The sequence below is a fragment of the Schistocerca serialis genome, chromosome 7 (assembly GCF_023864345.2).
Source record: "Schistocerca serialis cubense isolate TAMUIC-IGC-003099 chromosome 7, iqSchSeri2.2, whole genome shotgun sequence".
Classification (NCBI taxonomy): domain Eukaryota; kingdom Metazoa; phylum Arthropoda; class Insecta; order Orthoptera; family Acrididae; genus Schistocerca; species Schistocerca serialis.
The window spans coordinates 627,013,363-627,035,281 of record NC_064644.1 but is presented as its reverse complement, the minus strand read 5'-3'; positions in this window follow the sequence as shown (position 1 = coordinate 627,035,281).

Genomic DNA, 21,919 nt, shown 5'->3' with positions numbered 1-21,919 from the left:
AGTGACTAAATCTTCCAACTGTTTGTGGTTTGCTTTGATCGTTTCCTGGGAGATCAGTATTAGATTTCGATGCACTACTGCAGCTTTACTGAATCCCTTGGACCTTTACTTTGACAATGAAACACAGAAATTGCATCGGGATTTAATACAAAAGCCCCAATTCCGACTTAAGTACAAGAAGAGTAAATCTTCTCATTGTTTCTGATTTGCTTTGATCTTTTCCTGCGAGATCAGAATTTGATTCAGATGCACTACTGCAGCTTTACTCTTTCCTTTGGACCTTCACATTGACGATGAAACACAGAAGTTGCATCGGGATTTAATACAAAAGGCACAATTCCGACTTAAGTACAAGAAGAGTAATTCTTCCCATTGTTTGTGGTTTGCAGTGAACGTTTCCTAGGGGATTAGTATTAGATTCAAATGCACTACAGCAGCTTTACTCTATCCCTTGGACCTTCACATTGACGATGAAACACAGAAATTGCCACGGGATTTAATACAAAAGGCACAATGCCGACTTAAGTACAAGAAGTGTAAATCTTCTCACTGTTTGTGGTTTGCTTTGAGCGCGTCCTTGGGGATCAGTATTATATCCCGATCCACTACTGCAGTTTTACTCTATCCCTTGCACCTTCACATTGACGATGAAACACAGAAATTGCCTCGGGATTTTATAAAAAATGCACAATGCCGACTTAAGTACAAGAAGAGTAAATCTTCACATTGTTGGTGGTTTGCTTTGAGCGTTTCCTGGGAGATCAGTATTAGATTCCGATGCACAACTGCGACTTTACTCTATCCACTGGTCCTTCAGATTTACGATGAAACACAGAAATTGCGTCGGGATTTAATACATAAAGCACAATGCCGGCTTAAGTACAAGAAGAGTAAATCTTCTCATTGTTTGTGGTTTGCTTTGAGCGTTTCCTGGGAGATCAGTGTTAGATTCCGAAGCACTACGGCAGCTTTACTCTATCCCTTGGACCTTCACATTGACGATGAAATACAGAAGTTGCATCGGGATTTAATACAAAAGGCACAATTCCGACTTAAGTACAAGAGGACTAAATCTTCCCATTGTTTGTGGTTTGCTTTGAGCGTTTCCTAGGTGATCAATATTAGATTCGAATGCACCACAGCAGCTTCACTCAATCATTTTGACCTTCACATTGACGATGAAACACAGAAGTTGCGTCGGGATTTAATACAAAGGCACAATGCCGACTCAAGTACAAGAAGAGTAAATCTTCTCATTGTGTGTGGTTTGCTTTGAGCGTTTCCTGGGAGATCAGTATTAGAATGAGATGCACTACTGCAGCTTTACTCTATACCTTGGACCTTCACATTGACGATGAAACATAGAAATTGCCTCGGGATTTAATACAAAAGGTACAATGCCGACTTAAGTACAAGAAGAGTAAATCTTCTCACTGTTTGTGGTTTGCTTTGAGCGTTTCCTGGGGGATCAGTATTAGATTCCAATACACTACTGCAGCTTTACTCTATGCCTTGCACCTTCACATTGACGATGAAACACAGAAATTGCTTTGGGATTTAATACAAAAGGCACAATGCCAAATTAAGTACAAGAAGAGTAGATCTTCTCATTGTTTGTGGTTTACTTTGAGCGTTTCCTCGGAGATCAGTACTAGATTCCGATGCACTACTGCAACTTTACACTATCCCTTGGACCTTCACATTGACGATGAATCACAGAAATTGCGTAGGGATTTAACTCAAAAGGCAAAATGCCGAGTTAAGTACAGGAAGAATAAATCTTCTCGTTGTTTGTGAGCGTTTCCTGGGAGATAAGTATTAGATTTCGATGCACTACTGCAGCTTTACTCAATCCCTTGGACCTTCACTTTGACGATGAAACACAGATATTGCATCGGGATTTAATACAAAAGGCACAAGTCCGACTTAAGTACAAGAAGAGTAAATCTTCTCATTGTTTCAGATTTGCTTTGATCTTTTCCTAGGAGATCAGTATTAGATTCAGAAGCACTACTGCAGCTCTACTCTATCCTTTGGACCTTCACATTGACCATGAAACACAGAAATTGCCTCGGGATTTAATACGAAATGCACAATGCCGACTTAAGGACAAGAAGAGTAAATCTTCACACTGTGGTTTGATTTGAGAGTCTCCTGGGGGATCAGTATTAGATTCCGATCCACTACAGCAGCTTTACTCTATCCCTTGCACCTTCACATTGGCGATGAAACACAGAAATTGAATCGGGATTTAATACAAAAGGCACAATGCCCACTTAAGTACAAGAAGAATAAATCTTCTCATTGTTTGCTGTTTGCTTTGAGCATTTCCTGAGAGATCAGTCCTAGATTCCGAAGCACTACTGCAGCTTTACTCAATAAATTGGACCTTCACATTCGCGATGAAACACAAAAATTGCGTCTGGATTTAACTCAAATGGCACAACGCTGAGTTAAGTACAAGAAGAGTAAATCATCCCATTGTTTGTGGTTTGCTTTGACCGTTTCTTGGGTGATCAGTATTAGATTCCGATGCACTACTGCAGCTTTACTCCATCCCTGGGACCTTCAAATTGACGATGAAACAGAGAAATAGCTCGGAATCTAATACAAAAGGCACAATGCCGACTTAAGTACAAGAAGTGTAAATCTTCTCATTGTTTGTGTTTCGCTTTGAGCGTTTCCTGGGAGATCAGTACTAGTTTCCGATGCACTAATGCAACTTTACTCTATCCCTTCGACTTTGACATTGTCATTGAATCACTGAAATTGCGTCGGGATTTAATACAAAAAGCACAATGCCGGCTTACGTACAAGAAGAGTAAATCTTGTCAGTGTTTGTGGTTTGCTTTGAGCGTTTCCTGGGCGATCAGTATTAGATTCCGATGAACTACTGCAGCTTTACTCTATCCGTTGGAGCCTCACATTGACGATGAATTACAGAAATTGCGTCGCGATTTAATACAAAAGGCACAATGCCGACTTAAGTACAAGAAGAGTAAATCTTCTCATTGTTTGTCGTTTGCTTTGAGCATTTCCTGGGAGATCAGTATTAGATTCCGATGCATTACTGCAGCTTTACTCCATCCCTTGTACCTTCGCATTGACGATGAAACCCAGAAATTGCCTCGGGATACAATACAAGAGGCTCAATGACGACATAAGCTCAAGAAGAGTAAATCTTCTCATTGTTTGTGGTTTGCTGTGAGCGTTTCCTGTGAGATCAGTATTAGATTCCAATGCACTACTACATCGTTACTATATCCATTGAACGTTCACATTGACGATGAAACACAGAAATTGTGTCGGGATTTAATATAAAAGGCACAATGCCGACTTAACTACGAGAAGTGTAAGTCTTTTCATAGCTTGTGGTTTGCTTTGAGCGATTCCTGGTAGATCAGTATTAGAATCCGATGCACTCCTGCAGCTCTACTCTATCCCTTGGACCTCCACATTGACGATGAACCACAGAAATTTCATTGGAATTTAATACAAAGACAACATACCGACTTAAGTACAAGACGAGTAAATCTTCACATTGTTTGTGCTTTACTTTGAGAGTTTCCTGGGAGATCGCTACTAGTCCAATGCACTATTGCAACTTTACTCTATCCCTTGGACTTTATCATAGTCGATGAAACACTGAAATTGCATCAGGATTTAATACAAACAGCACAATGCCGACTTAAGTGCAAGAAGAGTAAATCTTCTCATTGTTTGTGGTTTGCTTTGAGCGTTCCCTTGGTGATCAGTATTAGATACCGATGCACTACTGCATCTTTACTCTATCCCTTAGACCATCACATTGACGCTGAAACACAGAAATTGCGTCGGGATTTAATAGAAAAAGCACAATGCCGGCGTAAGTAAAAGAAGAGTAAATCTTCTCATTGTTTGTGGTTTGCTTTGAGCGTTTCCTGGGAGATCAGTATTACATTCCGATGCACTACGGCAGCTTTACTTTATCCCATGGACCTTCACATTGACGATGAAACTCAGAAATTGCGTCGGGATTTAATACAAAGGCACAATGCCGACTCAAGTACAAGAAGAGTAAATCTTCTCATTGTTTGTGGTTTGCTTTGAGCGTCTCCTGGGAGATCAGTACTAGATTCTGATGCACTACTGCAACTTTACACTATCTCTTGGACCTTCACATTGACGATGAATCACAGAAATTGCATCAGGATTTAGTACAAACAGCACAATGCCGACTTAAGTACAAGAAGAGTAAATCATCTCATGTTTGTGGTTTGCTTTGAGCGTTTCCTTGGTGATCATTATTAGATTCCAATGCACTACTGCATCTTTACTCTATCCCTTGGAACATCACATTGACGCTGAAACACAGAAATTGCGTCGGTATGTAATACAAAAGGCACTATGCTGACTTAGGTACAAGAAGAGTAAGTCCTCTCATTGTTTCTGGTTTGCTTTGACCGTTTCCTGGGAGATCAGTATTAGATTCCGATGCACAACTGCAACTTCACTCTATCCATTGGACCTTCACATTGACGATGAAACACAGAAATTGCGTCGGGATTTAACACAAAAAGCACAATGCCGACTTAAGTACAAGAAGTGTAAATCTTCTCATTGTTTGTGGTTCGCTTTGAGCGCTTCCTGGGAGATCAGTACTAGTTTCCGATGCACTATTGCAACTTTACTCTATCCCTTCGACTTGACATTGTCATTGAAACACTGAGATTGCGTCGGGATTTAATATAAAAAGCACAATGCCGGCTTACGTACAAGAAGAGTAAATCTTGTCATTGTTTGTGGTTTGCTTTGAGCGTTTCCTGGGCGATCAGTATTAGTTTCCGATGCACTACTGCAGCTTTCCTCTACCCCTTGGACCTTCATATTGACGCTGAAACACAGAAATTGCGACGGGATTTAATACAAAAGACACAATGCCGACATAAGTACAAGAAAGGTAAATCTTCTCATTGTTTGGCGTTTGCTTTGAGCGATTCCTGTGAGATCAGTATTAGATTCCGATGCACTACGGCAGCTTTACTCTATCCCTTGGACCTTCACATTGACGATGAATCTCAGAAATTGCGTCGGGATTTATTACAAAGGCACAATGCCGACTCAAGTACAAGAGGAGTAAATCTTCTAATTGTTTGTGGTTTGCTTTGAGCGTTTCCTGGGAGATCAGTACTAGATTCCGATGCACTACTGCAACTTCCCACTATCCCTTGGATCTTCACATTGCCGATGAAACACAGAAATTGCGTCGGGATTTAATACAAAAAGCACAATGCTGACTTAAGTACAAAAGTGAATAAATCTTCCCATTGTTTGTGGTTTGCTTTGAGCGTTTCCTGGGAGATCTGTATTAGATTCCGATGCACTATTGCATTTTTACTCTGTCCCTTGTACCTTCACATTGACGATGAAACACAGAAATTGAATCTGGATTTAATACAAAAGACACAATGTCTACTTCAGTACAAGAAGAGTAAATCTTCTCATTGTTTGCTGTTTGCTTTGAGCATTTCCTGGGAGAACAGTACTAGATTCCGAAGCACTACTGCAGCTTTACTCAATAAATTGGACCATCACATTCGCGATGAATCACAAAAATTGCGTCGGGGTTTAATTCAAATGGCACAACGCCGAGTTAAGTACAAGAACACTAATTCTTCTTATTGTTTCTGGTTTGCTTTGAGCGTTTCCTGGGAGATAAGTATTAGAATCCGTTGCACTACTGCATCTTTACTCTATCCATTGGGCATTCACATTGACGATGAAACACAGAAATTGCGTCGGGATTTAATACAAAAGCCACAATGCCGACTTATGTGCATAAACAGTAAATCTTCTCATTGTTTGTGATTTGGTTTCAGTGTTTCCCGGTAGATCAGTATTAGATACCGATGCACTACTGCATCTTTACTCTATCCCTTAGACCATCACATTGACGGTGAAACACAGAAATTGCGTCGGGATTTAATACAAAAAGCACAATGCCAGCGTAAGTAATAGAAGAGTAAATACTCTCATTGTTTGTGGTTTGCTTTGAGCGTTTCCTGGGAGATCAGTATTACATTCCGATGCACTACGGCAGCTTTACTCTATCCCATGGACCTTCACATTGACGATGAAACTCAGAAATTGCGTCGGGATTTAATACCAAGGCACAATGCCGACTCAAGTACAAGAAGAGTAAATCTTCTCATTGTTTGTGGTTTGCTTTGAGCGTTTCCTGGGAGATCAGTACTAGATTCCGATGCACTACTGCAACTTTACACTATCCCTTGGACCTTCACATTGACGATGAATCACAGAAATTTCGTCTGGATTTAATAGAAAGGCACGATGTCGACTTAAGTACAAGTAGTGTAAATCTTCTCATTGTTTGTGGTTTGCTTTGAGCGATTCCTGGTATATCAGTAATAGATTCCGTTGCACTACTGCAGCTTTACTCTATCCCTTGGACCTTCACATTGACGATGAAACACAGAAATTGCGTCGGGATTTAATACAAAAAGCACAATGCTGACTTATGTACAAAAGTGACTATATCTTCCCATTGTTTGTGGTTTGCTTTGAGCGTTTCCTGGGAGATCAGTATTAGATTTCGATTCACTACTGCAGCTTTACTCAATCCTTTGGACCTTCAAATTGACGATGAAACACAGAAATTGCGTCGGGATTTAATACAAAAGGCACAATTCCGACTTAAGTACAAGAAGAGTAAATCTTCTCACTGTTTGTGGTTTGCTTTGAGCGTTTCCTGGGGGATCAGTAATAGATTCCGATCCACTACTGAAGCTTTACCCTATCCCTTGCACCTTCACATTGAAAATGAAACACAGAAATTGCCTCGGGATTTAATACAAAAGGCACAATGCCGACTTAAGTACAAGAAGAGTAAATCTTCACATTGTTGGTGGTTTGCTTTGAGCGTTTCCTGGGAGACCTGTATTAGATTCCGATGCACTACTGCATTTTTACTCTATCCCTTGTACCTTCACATTGACGATGAAACACAGAAAATGAGTCGGGGTTAAATACAAAAGGCACAATGCCTTCTTAAGTACAAGAAGAGGAAATCTTCTCATTGTTTGCTGTTTGCTTTGAGTATTTCCTGTGAGATCAGTACTATATTCCGAAGCACTACTGCAGCTTTACTCACTAAATTGGAACTTCCCATTCCCATGAATTACAAAAATTGCGTCGGGGTTTAATTCAAATGGCACAACGCCGAGTTAAGTACAAGAAGACTAAATCTTCTCATTGTTTCTGGTTTGCTTTGAGCGTTTCCTGGGAGATGAGTATTAGAATCCGTTGCACTACTGCATCTTTACTCTATCCATTGGGCCTTCACATTCACAAGGAAACACAGAAATTGCGTCGGGATTTAATACAAAAGCCACAATTCCGACTTATGTGCAAGAACAGTAAATTTACTTATTGTTTGTGGTTTGGTTTCAGTGTTTCCCGGTAGATCAGTATTAGATTTCGATGCACAACTGCAGCTTTACTCTATCCCTTGGAGCGTCACATTGACGATGAATTACAGAAATTGCGTCGGGATATAATACAAAAGGCACAATGCCGACATAAGTACAAGAAGAGTAAATCTTCTCATTGTTTGTGGTTTGCTGTGAACGTTTCCTGGGAGATCAGTATTAGATTCCAATGCACTACTGCATCTTTACTCTATCCATTGGACGTGCACATTGACGACGAAACACAGAAATTGCGTCGGGATTTAATACAAAAGGCACAATGCCGACTTAAGTACGAGAAGTGTAAGTCTTTTCATAGAGTGTGGTTTGCTTTGGGCGTTCCCTGGTAGATCTGTATTAGAATCCGATGCACTCCATCAACTCTACTCTATCCCTTGGACCTCCACATTGACGATGAAACACAGAAATTCCATCTGGAATTAATACAAAGGCAACATGCCGACTTAAGTACAAGACGAGTAAATCTTCTCATTGTTTGTGGTTTGTTGTGAGCGTTTCCTGGGAGGTCAGTATTAGATTCCAATGCACTACTGCATCTTTACTCAATCCATTGGACGTTCACATTGACGATGAAACACTGAAATTGCATCAGGATTTAATACAAACAGCACAGTGCCGACTTAAGTACAAGAAGAGTAAATCTTCTCATTGTTTGTGGTTTGCTTTGAGCGTTTCCTTGGTGATCATTATTAGATTCCGATGCACTACTGCATCTTTACTCTATCCCTTGGACCATCACATTGACGCTGAAACACAGAAATTGCGTCGGTATGTAATACAAAAGGCACTATGCCGACTTAAGTACAAGAAGAGTAAATCCTCTCATTGTTTCTGGTTTGCTTTGAGCGTTTCCTGGGAGATCAGTATTAGATTCCGATGCACAACTGCAACTTTACTCTATCCATTGGATATTCACATTGACGATGAAACACAGAAGTTGCGTCGGGATTTAACACAAATAGCACAATGCCGGCTTCAGTACAAGAAGAGTAAATCTTCTCATTGTTTGAGGTTTGCTTTGAGCGTTTCCTGGGAGATCAGTATTAGATTCCGATGCACTACGGCAGCTTTACTCTATCCCATGGACCTTCACATTGACGATGAAACTCAGAAATTGCGTTGGAATTTAATACAAAGGCACAATGCCGACTCAAGTACAAGAAGAGTTAATCTTCTCATTGTTTGAGGTTAGCTTTGAGCGTTTCCTGGGAGATCAGTAATAGATTCCGATGCACTACTGCAACTTTACACTATCCCTTGGACCTTTACATTGACGATGAATCACAGAAATAGCGTCGGAATTTAACTCAAAAGGCACAATGCCAAGTTAAGTAGAGGAAGAATAAATCTCCTCATTGTTTGTAGTTTGCTTTGAGCGATTCCTGGTAGATCAGTAACAGATTCTGTTGCACTACTGCATGTTTACTCTATCCCTTGGACCATCACATTGACGCTGAAACACAGAAATTGCGTCGGTATGTAATACAAAAGGCACTATGCCGACTTAAGTACAAGAAGAGTAAATCCTCTCATTGTTTCTGGTTTGCTTTGAGCGTTTCCTGGGAGATCAGTATTAGATTCCGATGCACAACTGCAACTTTACTCTATCCATCGGACCTTCACATTGACGATGAAACACAGAAATTGCGTCGGGATTTAACACAAAAAGCACAATGCCGGCTTAAGTACAAGAAGAGTAAATCTTCTCATTTTTTGTGGTTTGCTTTTAGCGTTTCCTGGGAGATCAGTTTTAGATTCCGATGCACTATGGCAGCTATACTCTATCCCATGGACCTTCACATTGACGATGAAACTCAGAAATTGCTTCGGGATTTAATACAAAGGCACAATGCCGACTGAAGTACAAGATGAGTTAATCATCTCATTGTTTGTGGTTTGCTTTGAGCGTTTCCTGGGAGATCAGTACTAGATTCCGATGCACTACTGCAACTTTACACTATCCCTTGGACCCTCACATTGACGATGAATCACAGAAATTGCGTCGGAATTTAAATCAAAAGGCACAATGCCGAGTTAAGTACAGGAAGAATAAATCTCCTCATTGTTTGTTGTTTGCTTTGAGCGATTCCTGGTAGGTCAGTAACAGATTCTGTTGCACTACTGCAGCTTTACTCTATCCCTTGGACCTTCACATTGACGATGAAACACAGAAATTGAGTCGGGATTTAATACAAAAAGCACAATCCTGACCTAAGAACCAAAGTGACTAAATCTCCCCATTGTTTGTGGTTTGCTTTGAGCGTTTCCTGGGAGATCAGTATTAGATTTCAATGCACTACTGCAGCTTTACTCTATCCTTTGGACCTACACATTGACGATGAAACACAGAAATTGAGTAGGGATTTAATACAAAAGGCACAATGCCTACTTAAGTACAAGAAGAGTAAATCTTCTCATTGTTTGCAGTTTGCATTGAGCATTTCCTGGGAGATCAGTACTAGATTCCGAACCACTACTGCAGCTTTACTCAATAAATTGGACCTTCCCATTCGCGATGAATTACAAAAATTGCGTCGGGGTTTAATTCAAATGACACAATGCCGAGTTAAGTACAAGAAGACTAATTCTTCTTATTGTTGCTGGTTTGCTTTGAGCGTTTCCTGGGAGATCAGTATTAGAATCCGCTGCACTACTGCATTTTTACTCTATCCCTTGCACCTTCACATTGACGATGAAACACAGAAATTGCCTCGGGATTTAATACAAAAGGCACAATGCAGACTTAAGTACAAGAAAAGTAAATCTTCTCACCGTTTGTGGTTTGCTTTGAGCGTTTCCTGGGGGATCAGTAATAGATTCCGATCCACTACTGCAGCTTTACTCTATCCCTTGCACCATCACATTGACAATGAGACACAGAAATTGCGTCGGGATTTAATACAAAAGCCACAATGCCGACTTATGTGCAAGAACAGTAAATCTTCTCATTGCTTGTGGTTTGGTTTCAGTGGTTCCCGGTAGATCAGTATTAGATTCCGATGCACTACTGCAGCTTTACTCTATCCCTTGGAGCCTCACATTGACGATGAATTACAGAAATTGCGTCGGTATTTAATACAAAAGCACAATGCCGACTTAAGTACAAGAAGAGTAAATATTCTCATTGTTTGTGGTTTGCTTTGAGCGTTTCCTGGGATATCAATATTCGATTCCGATGCACTACTGCAGCTTTACTCTATCCCTTGGACATTCACATTGACGATGAAACCCAGAAATTGCATCGGGATATAATACAAAAGGCACAATGCCGACATAAGCTCAAGAAGAGTAAATCTTCTCATTGTTTGTGGTTTGCTGTGAGCGTTTCCTGGGAGATCAGTATTAGGTTCCGATGCACTACTGCATCTTTACTCTATCCATTGGACCTTCACATTGCCGATGAAACACAGAGATTGCGTCGGGATTTAATACAATGCCGTCTTAAGTAACTGAAATGTAAGTCATCTCATTGCTTGTGGTTTGCTTTGAGCGTTTCCTGTTAGATCAGTATTAGAATCCGATGTACTCCTGCAGCTCTACTCTATCCCTTGGACCTCCACATTGACGATGAAACACAGAAATTGAGTAGGGATTTAATACAAAAGGCACAATGCCGACTTAAGTACAAGATGAGTAAATCTTCTCATTGTTTGTGGTTTACTTTGAGCGTTTCCTGGGTGATCAGTACTAGTCTAATGCACTATTGCAACTTTACTCTATCCCTTGGACTTTGACATAGTCTATGAAACACTGAAATTGCATCAGGATTTAATACAAACAGCACGATGACGACTTAAGTACGAGAAGAGTAAACCTTCTCATTGTTTGTGGTTTGATTTGAGCGTTTCCTGGGTGATCAGTATTAGATTCCGATGCACTACTGCATCTTTACTCTATCCCTTGGACCATCACATTGAATTTGAAACACAGAAATTGCGTCGGTATTTACTACAAAAGGCACTATGCCGACTAAAGTACAAGAAAAGTAAATCCTCTCATTGTTTCTGGTTTGCTTAATGCGTTCCTTGGGAGATCAGTATTAGATTCCGATGCACATCTGCAACTTTACTCTATCCATTGGACCTTCACATTGACGATGAAACACAGATTTTGCGTCGGGATTTAATACAAAGAGGACAATGCTGCCTTAAGTACAAGAAGAGTAAATCTTCTCATTGTTTGTGTTTTGCTTTGAGCGTTTCCTGGGTGATCAGTATTAGATTCCGATGCACTGCTGCAGCATTCCTCTATCCCTTGGACCTTCACATTGTCGCTGAAACACAGAAATTGCGACGGCATTTAATGCAAATGGCACAATGCCGACTTAAGTACAAGAAAAGTAAATCTTCTTATTGTTTGTGGTTTGCTTTGAGCAATTCCTGGGAGATCAGTATCGAATTTCGATGCACTACTGCATCTTTACTCTTTCCATTGGTCCTTCACATTGACGATGAAACACAGAAATTGCTTCTGGATTTAATACAATAGGCACAAAGCCGACTTATGTGCAAGAAGAGTAAATCTACAAATCGTTTGTGGTTTGCTTTGATCGTTTACTGGGGGATCAGTATTAGATTCCGATGCATTACTGCAGCTTTACTCAATCCCTTGTACCTTCGCATTGACGATGAAACACAGAAATTGCCTCGGGATGTAATACAAAAGGCACAATGCCGACATAAGCTCAAGAAGAGAAAATCTTCTCATTGTTTGAGGTTTGCTGTGAGCGTTTCCTGGGAGATCAGTATTAGATTCCGATGCACTATTGCATCTTTACTCTATCCATTGGACCTTCACAGTGTCGATGAAACACAGAAATTGCGTAGAGATTTAATACAAAAGGCAAAATTCCGACTTAAGTACAGGAAGTGTAAATGGTCTCATTGATTGTGGTTTGCTTTGAGCATTTCCTGGGAGATCAGTATTAGATTCGAATGCACCACTGCGGCTTTACTCTATCCCTTGGAAATTCACATTGACGATGAATCACATAAATTGCCTCGGGGATTAATACGAAGGGCACAATGCCGAGTTATGTAAAGGAAAAGTGAATCCTTTCATTGTTTGTGGTTTGCTTTGAGCGTTTCCGGGGAGATCTGTATTACATTCCGATGCACTACTGCATCTTTACTCTATCCCTTGGACCTTCACAATGACGAACAAACACAGGAATTTCGTCGGGATTTAATACTAAAGGCACAATGCCGACTTAAGTGCAACAACAGTAAATCTTCTCATTGTTTGTGGTTTGCTTTCAATGTTTCCCGGGAGATCAGTATTAGATTCCGATTCACTACTGCAGCTTTACTCTATCCCTGGACCTTGACATTGACGATGACACACTGAAATTGCGTCGGGATTTAATACAAACGGCACAATGCCGACTTAAGTACAAGAACAGTAAATCTTCTCATTGTTTCTGATTTGCCTTGAGCGTTTCCTGGGAGATCAGTATTACATTCCGATTCACAACTGCAGTTTTACGCTATCTCTTGGACCTTTACATTGACGTGGAAACACAGATATTGCGTCGGGATTGAATACAAAAGCCATAATGCCGACTTATGTGCAAGAACAGTAAATCTTCGCATTGCTTGTGGTTTGCTTTCAGTGGTTCCCGGTAGATCAGTATTAGATTCCGGTGCACTACTGCAGCTTTACTCTATCCCTTGGACTTTCACATTGACGAAGAAACACAGAAATTGCCTCGGGATTTAATACAAAAGGCACAATGCCGACTTAAGTAAAAGAAGAGCAAATCTTCTCTTGTTTGTGGTTTGCTATGAGCGTTTTTTGGGAGATCAGTATTAGATTCCGGTGCACTACTGCACCTTCACTCTATCCCATGTACCTTCACATTGACGAAGGAACACAGAAATTGCGTCGGGATTTAATACAAAAGACACAATGCCGACTAAATCACAAGAAGAGTAAATCTTCTCATTGTTTGTGGTTTGCTTTGACCGTTTCCTGGGTGATCAGTATTAGATTTCGATGCACTACTGCAGCTTTACTCTATCCCTTGCACCTTCAAATTGACGATGAAACACAGATATAGCTCGGGCTTTGATACATAAAGCACATAAAGCACTTAAGTACAAGAACTGTAAGTCTTCTCATTCTTTGTGGTTTGCTTTGAGCGTTTCCTGGGAGATCAGTATGTGATTGAGATGCACTACTGCAGCTTTACTCCTTACATCGGACCTTCACATTTACGATGGAACACGGAAATTGCGTAGAGATTTAATACAAACGCACAATTCTGACTTAAGTACAAGAGGTAGTAAATCTTCTCATTGTTTGTGGTTTGCTTTGAGCGTTTCCTGGTAGATCAGTATTAGAATCAGAGGCACTACTGCAGCTATTCTGTATACCTTGGACCTCCACATTGACGATAAAATACAGAAATTCCGTTGGGATTTAATACAAAGGCAACTTAATGCCTTAAGTACAAAACGAGCAAATCTTCTCATTGTTTGTGGTTTGCTTTGTGCATTTCCTGGGAGATCAGTACTATATTACGATGCATTACTGCAGCTTCATTCCATAAATTGGACCTTTACGTTCACGATGTATCTCAGAAATTGCGTCGGTATTTTATTCAAATGGCACAATGCCGAGTTAAGTACAAGAGGAGTAGTTCTTCTCATTGTTTCAGGTTTGCTTTGAGCGTCTCCTGGGAGAACAGTGTTAGATTCCGATGCACTACTGCAGCTTTACTCTATCCCTTGGACCTTTACATTGACGATGAAACACAGAAATTGCGTCGGGATTGAATACAAAATGCTCAATGACGACATTAGTACAAGAAGAGTAAAACCTCTCATTGTTTGTGGTTTGCTTTGAGCGTTTTTTGGGAGATCAGTATTAGATTCCGGTGCACTACTGCAGCATTACTCTATCTCTTGGACCTTCACATTGCCGATGAAACACAGAAATTGCGTCGGGATTTAATACAAAAGGCACAATGCCTACTTGCGTACAAGAGGAGTAAATCTTCTCAATGTTTGTGGTTTCTTTGAGCGTTTCCTGGGAAATCAGTATTAGAATCCGAATCTCTACTGCAGCTTTTCTGTATCCCTTGCACCTCCACATTGACGATGAAACACAGAAATTCCGTCGGGATTTAATACAAAGGCAACATGCCGACTTAAGTACAAGACGAGTAAATCTTCACGTTGTTTGTGTCTTGCTTTGCGCATTTCCTGGGGGATCAGTACTATATTCCGATGCACTACTGTAGTTTTACTCAATAAATTGGACCTTTGCATTCATGATGAATCACAGAATTAGCGTCGGGATTTAAATCAAAAGGCACAATGCCGAGTAAAGTACAAGAAGAGTAATTCATCTCGTTGTTTCTGGTTTAATTTGAGCGTTTCCTGGGAGATCAGTATTACATTCCGATGCACTACTGCATTTTAACTCTATCAATTGGACCTTCACATTGACGATGAAACACAGAAATCGGATCGGGATTTAATACAAAAGGCACAATGCTGACTTAAGTACAAGAGTGAGTAAATCTTCTCATTGTTTGTGGATTGCTTTTAGCGTTTCCTGGGAGATCAGTATTAAATTCCGTTGCACTACTGCAGCTTTACTCAATCCCTTGGACCTTCACATAGACGATGAAACACAGAAATTGCCACTGGATTTATTACAAACGGCACAATGCCGACTTAACTAAAAGAAGAGTAAATCTTCCCAATGTTTGTGGTTTGCTTTGAGCGTTTCCTGGGAGATCCATATTAGAATCCGATGCACTACTGCATCTTTACTCTATCTCTTGTACCTTCACATTGACGAAGAAACACAGAAATTGCGTCGGGATTTAATACAAAAGACACAATGCCGACTAAGTACAAGAAGAGTAAATCTTCTCATTGTTTGTGGTTTGCTTTGAGCGTTTCCTGGGTGATCAGTATTAGATTTCGATGCCATACTGCAGCTATACTCTCTTCCTTGGTCCTTCAAATTGACGATGAAACCTAGAAATAGCGTCGGGATTTAATACAAAAGGCCCAATGCCGACTTATGTACAAGAAGAGTAAATCTTCTCATTGTTTGTGATTTGCTTTGAGCGTTTCCAGGGAAATCAGTATTTGACTCCGATGCACTACTGCAGATTTACTGTATCCCTTGGACCTTTAATTTGACGATTAAACACAGAAATTGCATCGGGATTTAATAGAAAAGACGCAATGCCGACTTAAATATAAGAGGAGTAAATTTTCTCATTGATTGTGGTTAGCTTTGAGCGTTTCCTGGTAGATCAGTATTAGAATCCGATGCACTACTGCAGCTTTTCTGTATCTCGTGGACCCCCACATTGAAGATAAAACACAGATATTCTGGCGGGATTTAATACAAAGGCAACATGCCGCCTTAAGTACAAGACGAGTATATCTTCTCATTGTTTGTGGTTTGCTTTGTGCATTTCTTGGGAGATCAGTACTATATTCCGATGCACTACTGCAGATTCACTCAATAAATTGGAGCATTACATTGACGATGAAACACAGAAATTGCGTCGGGATTGAATACAAAATGCTCTATGCCGACATTAGTACAAGAAGAGTAATTCTTCTCGTTGTTTCTGGTTTACTTTGAGCGTTTCCTGGGAGATCAGTATAGATTCCGATGCACTACTGCAGCTTTACTCTATCCATTGGACCTTCACATTGACGATGAAACACAGAAATTGCGTCGGGATTGAATACCAAGGGCTCAATGCCGACATTAGTACAAGAAGAGTAAATCCTCTCATTGTTTGTGGTTTTGCTATGAGCGTTTCCTGGGAGATAAGTATTAGAATCCGATGCACTACTGCATCTTCACTCAATCCCTTGAACCTTCACATTGACGAAGAAACACAGAAATTGCGTCGGGATTTAATACAAAAGACTCAATGCCGACTTATGTGCATAAACAGTAAATCTTCTCATTGTTTGTGGTTTGGTTTCAGTGTTTCCCGGTAGATCAGTATTAGATACCGATGCACTACTGCATCTTTACTCTATCCCTTAGACCATCACATTGACGGTGAAACACAGAAATTGCGTCGGGATTTAATACAAAAAGCACAATGCCAGCGTAAGTAATAGAAGACTAAATCCTCTCATTGTTTGTGGTTTGCTTTGAGCGTTTCCTGGGAGATCAGTATTACATTCCGATGCACTACGGCAGCTTTACTCTATCCCATGGACCTTCACATTGACGATGAAACTCAGAAATTGCGTCGGGATTTAATACCAAGGCACAATGCCGACTCAAGTACAAGAAGAGTAAATCTTCTCATTGTTTGTGGTTTGCTTTGAGCGTTTCCTGGGAGATCAGTACTAGATTCCGATGCACTACTGCAACTTTACACTATCCCTTGGACCTTCACATTGACGATGAATCACAGAAATTTCGTCTGGATTTAATAGAAAGGCACGATGTCGACTTAAGTACAAGTAGTGTAAATCTTCTCATTGTTTGTGGTTTGCTTTGAGCGATTCCTGGTAGATCAGTAATAGATTCCGTTGCACTACTGCAGCTTTACTCTATCCCTTGGACCTTCACATTGACGATGAAACACAGAAATTGCGTCGGGATTTAATACAAAAAGCACAATGCTGACTTAAGTACAAAAGTGACTATATCTTCCCATTGTTTGTGGTTTGCTTTGAGGGTTTCCTGGGTGATCAGTATTAGATTTCGATTCACTACTGCAGCTTTACTCAATCCTTTGGACCTTCACATTGACGATGAAACACAGAAATTGCGTCGGGATTTAATACAAAAGGCACAATTCCGACTTAAGTACAAGAAGAGTAAATCTTCTCACTGTTTGTGGTTTGCTTTGAGCGTTTCCTGGGGGATCAGTAATAGATTCCGATCCACTACTGAAGCTTTACCCTATCCCTTGCACCTTCACATTGAAAATGAAACACAGAAATTGCCTCGGGTTTTAATACAAAACGCACAATGCCGACTTAAGTACAAGAAGAGTAAATCTTCACATTGTTGGTGGTTTGCTTTGAGCGTTTCCTGGGAGACCTGGATTAGATTCCGATGCACTACTGCATTTTTACTCTATCCCTTGTACCTTCACATTGACGATGAAACACAGAAAATGAGTCGGGGTTAAATACAAAAGGCACAATGCCTACTTAAGTACAAGAAGAGGAAATCATCTCATTGTTTGCTGTTTGCTTTGAGTATTTCCTGGGAGATCTGTACTATATTCCGAAGCACTACTGCAGCTTTACTCACTAAATTGGAACATCCCATTCCCATGAATTACAAAAATTGCGTCGGGGTTTAATTCAAATGGCACAACGCCGAGTTAAGTACAAGAAGACTAAATCTTCTCATTGTTTCTGGTTTGATTTGAGCGTTTCCTGGGAGATCAGTATTAGAATCCGTTGCACTACTGCATCTTAACTCTATCCATTGGGCCTTCACATTCACAAGGAAACACAGAAATTGCGTCGGGATTTAATACAAAAGCCACAATTCCGACTTATGTGCAAGAACAGTAAATTTACTTATTGTTTGTGGTTTGGTTTCAGTGTTTCCCGGTAGATCAGTATTAGATTCCGATGCACGACTGCAGCTTTACTCTATCCCTTGGAGCGTCACATTGACGATGAATTACAGAGATTGCGTCGGGATATAATACAAAAGGCACAATGCCGACATAAGTACAAGAAGAGTAAATCTTCTCATTGTTTGTGGTTTGCTGTGAACGTTTCCTGGGAGATCAGTAATAGATTCCAATGCACTACTGCATCTTTACTCTATCCATTGGACGTGCACATTGACGATGAAACACAGAAATTGCGTCGGGATTTAGTACAAAAGGCACAATGCCGTCTTAAGTACGAGAAGTGTAAGTCTTTTCATAGCTTGTGGTTTGCTTTGGGCGTTCCCTGGTAGATCAGTATTAGAATCCGATGCACTCCATCAACTCTACTCTATCCCTTGGACCTCCACATTGACGATGAAACACAGAAATTCCATCTGGAATTAATACAAAGGCAACATGCCGACTTAAGTACAAGACGAGTAAATCTTCTCATTGTTTGTGGTTTGTTGTGAGCGTTTCCTGGGAGGTCAGTATTAGATTCCAATGCACTACTGCATCTTTACTCAATCCATTGGACGTTCACATTGACGATGAAACACTGAAATTGCATCAGGATTTAATACAAACAGCACAGTGCCGACTTAAGTACAAGAAGAGTAAATCTTCTCATTGTTTGTGGTTTGCTTTGAGCGTTTCCTTGGTGATCATTATTAGATTCCGATGCACTACTGCATCTTTACTCTATCCCTTGGACCATCACATTGACGCTGAAACACAGAAATTGCGTCGGTATGTAATACAAAAGGCACTATGCCGACTTAAGTACAAGAAGAGTAAATCCTCTCATTGTTTCTGGTTTGCTTTGAGCGTTTCCTGGGAGATCAGTATTAGATTCCGATGCACAACTGCAACTTTACTCTATCCATTGGATATTCACATTGACGATGAAACACAGAAATTGCGTCGGGATTTAACACAAATAGCACAATGCCGGCTTAAGTACAAGAAGAGTAAATCTTCTCATTGTTTGAGGTTTGCTTTGAGCGTTTCCTGGGAGATCAGTATTAGATTCCGATGCACTACGGCAGCTTTACTCTATCCCATGGACCTTCACATTGACGATGAAACTCAGAAATTGCGTCGGGATTTAATACAAAGGCACAATGCCGACTCAAGTACAAGAAGAGTTAATCTTCTCATTGTTTGTGGTTAGCTTTGAGCGTTTCCTGGGAGATCAGTAATAGATTCCGATGCACTACTGCAACTTTACACTATCCCTTGGACCTTTACATTGACGATGAATCATAGAAATAGCGTCGGAATTTAACTCAAAAGGCACAATGCCAAGTTAAGTAGAGGAAGAATAAATCTCCTCATTGTTTGTAGTTTGCTTTGAGCGATTCCTGGTAGATCAGTAACAGATTCTGTTGCACTACTGCATGTTTACTCTATCCCTTGGACCATCACATTGACGCTGAAACACAGAAATTGCGTCGGTATGTAATACAAAAGGCACTATGCCGACTTAAGTACAAGAAGAGTAAATCCTCTCATTGTTTCTGGTTTGCTTTGAGCGTTTCCTGGGAGATCAGTATTAGATTCCGATGCACAACTGCAACTTTACTCTATCCATCGGACCTTCACATTGACGATGAAACACAGAAATAGCGTCGGGATTTAACACAAAAAGCACAATGCCGGCTTAAGTACAAGAAGAGTAAATCTTCTCATTTTTTGTGGTTTGCTTTTAGCGTTTCCTGGGAGATCAGTTTTAGATTCCGATGCACTACGGCAGCTTTACTCTATCCCATGGACCTTCACATTGACGATGAAACTCAGAAATTGCTTCGGGATTTAATACAAAGGCACAATGGCGACTGAAGTACAAGATGAGTTAATCGTCTCATTGTTTGTGGTGTGCCTTGAGCGTTTCCTGGGAGATCAGTACTAGATTCCGATGCACTACTGCAACTTTACACTATCCCTTGGACCCTCACATTGACGATGAATCACAGAAATTGCGTCGGAATTTAAATCAAAAGGCACAATGCCGAGTTAAGTACAGGAAGAATAAATCTCCTCATTGTTTGTTGTTTGCTTTGAGCGATTCCTGGTAGGTCAGTAACAGATTCTGTTGCACTACTGCAGCTTTACTCTATCCCTTGGACCTTCACATTGACGATGAAACACAGAAATTGCATCGGGATTTAATACAAAAAGCACAATCCTGACCTAAGAACCAAAGTGACTAAATCTTCCCATTGTTTGTGGTTTGCTTTGAGCGTTTCCTGGGAGATCAGTATTAGATTTCGATGCACTACTGCAGCTTTACTCTATCCTTTGGACCTACACATTGACGATGAAACACAGAAATTGAGTAGGGATTTAATACAAAAGGCACAATGCCTACTTAAGTACAAGAAGAGTAAATCTTCTCATTGTTTGCAGTTTGCATTGAGCATTTCCTGGGAGATCAGTACTAGATTCCGAACCACTACTGCAGCTTTACTCAATAAATTGGACCTTCCCATTCGCGATGAATTACAAAAATTGCGTCGGGGTTTAATTCAAATGACACAATGCCGAGTTAAGTACAAGAAGACTAATTCTTCTTATTGTTGCTGGTTTGCTTTGAGCGTTTCCTGGGAGATCAGTATTAGAATCCGCTGCACTACTGCATTTTTACTCTATCCCTTGCACCTTCACATTGACGATGAAACACAGAAATTGCCTCGGGATTTAATACAAAAGGCACAATGCAGACTTAAGTACAAGAAAAGTAATTCTTCTCACCGTTTGTGGTTTGCTTTGAGCGTTTCCTGGGGGATCAGTAATAGATTCCGATCCACTACTGCAGCTTTACTCTATCCCTTGGAGCCTCACATTGACGATGAATTACAGAAATTGCGTCGGAATTTAATACAAAAGCACAATGCCGACTTAAGTACAAGAAGAGTAAATATTCTCATTGTTTGTGGTTTGCTTTGAGCGTTTCCTGGGATATCAATATTCGATTCCGATGCACTACTGCAGCTTTACTCTATCCCTTGGACATTCACATTGACGATGAAACACAGAAATTGCGTCTGGATTTAATACAAGAGGCACAAAGCCGACTTAAGTACAAGAAGACTAAATCTAGTCACCGTGTGCTTTGCTTGGAACGTTTCCTGGGGGATCAGTATTAGATTCCGATGCATTACTGCAGCTCTACTCTATCCCTTGTACGTTCGCATTGACGATGAAACCAAGAAATTGCATCGGGATATAATACAAAAGGCACAATGCCGACATAAGCTCAAGAAGAGTAAATCTTCTCATAGTTTGTGGTTTGCTGTGAGCGTTTCCTGGGAGATCAGTATTAGATTCCGATGCACTACTGCATCTTTACTCTATCCATTGGACCTTCACATTGCCGATGAAACACAGAGATTGCATCGGGATTTAATACAACAGGCACAATGCCGTCTTAAGTAACTGAAATGTAAGTCATCTCATTGCTTGTGGTTTGCTTTGATCGTTTCCTGTTAGATCAGTATTAGAATCCGATGTACTCCTGCAGCTCTACTCTATCCCTTGGACCTCCACATTGACGATGAAACACAGAAATTGAGTAGGGATTTAATACAAAAGCCACTATGCCGACTAAAGTACAAGAAAAGTAAATCCTCTCATTGTTTCTGGTTTGCTTAATGCGTTCCCTGGGAGATCAGTATTAGATTCCGATGCACATCTGCAACTTTACTCTATCCATTGGACCTTCACATTGACGATGAAACACAGATTTTGCGTCGGGATTTAATACAAAGTGGACAATGCTGGCTTAAGTACAAGAAGAGTAAATCTTCTCATTGTT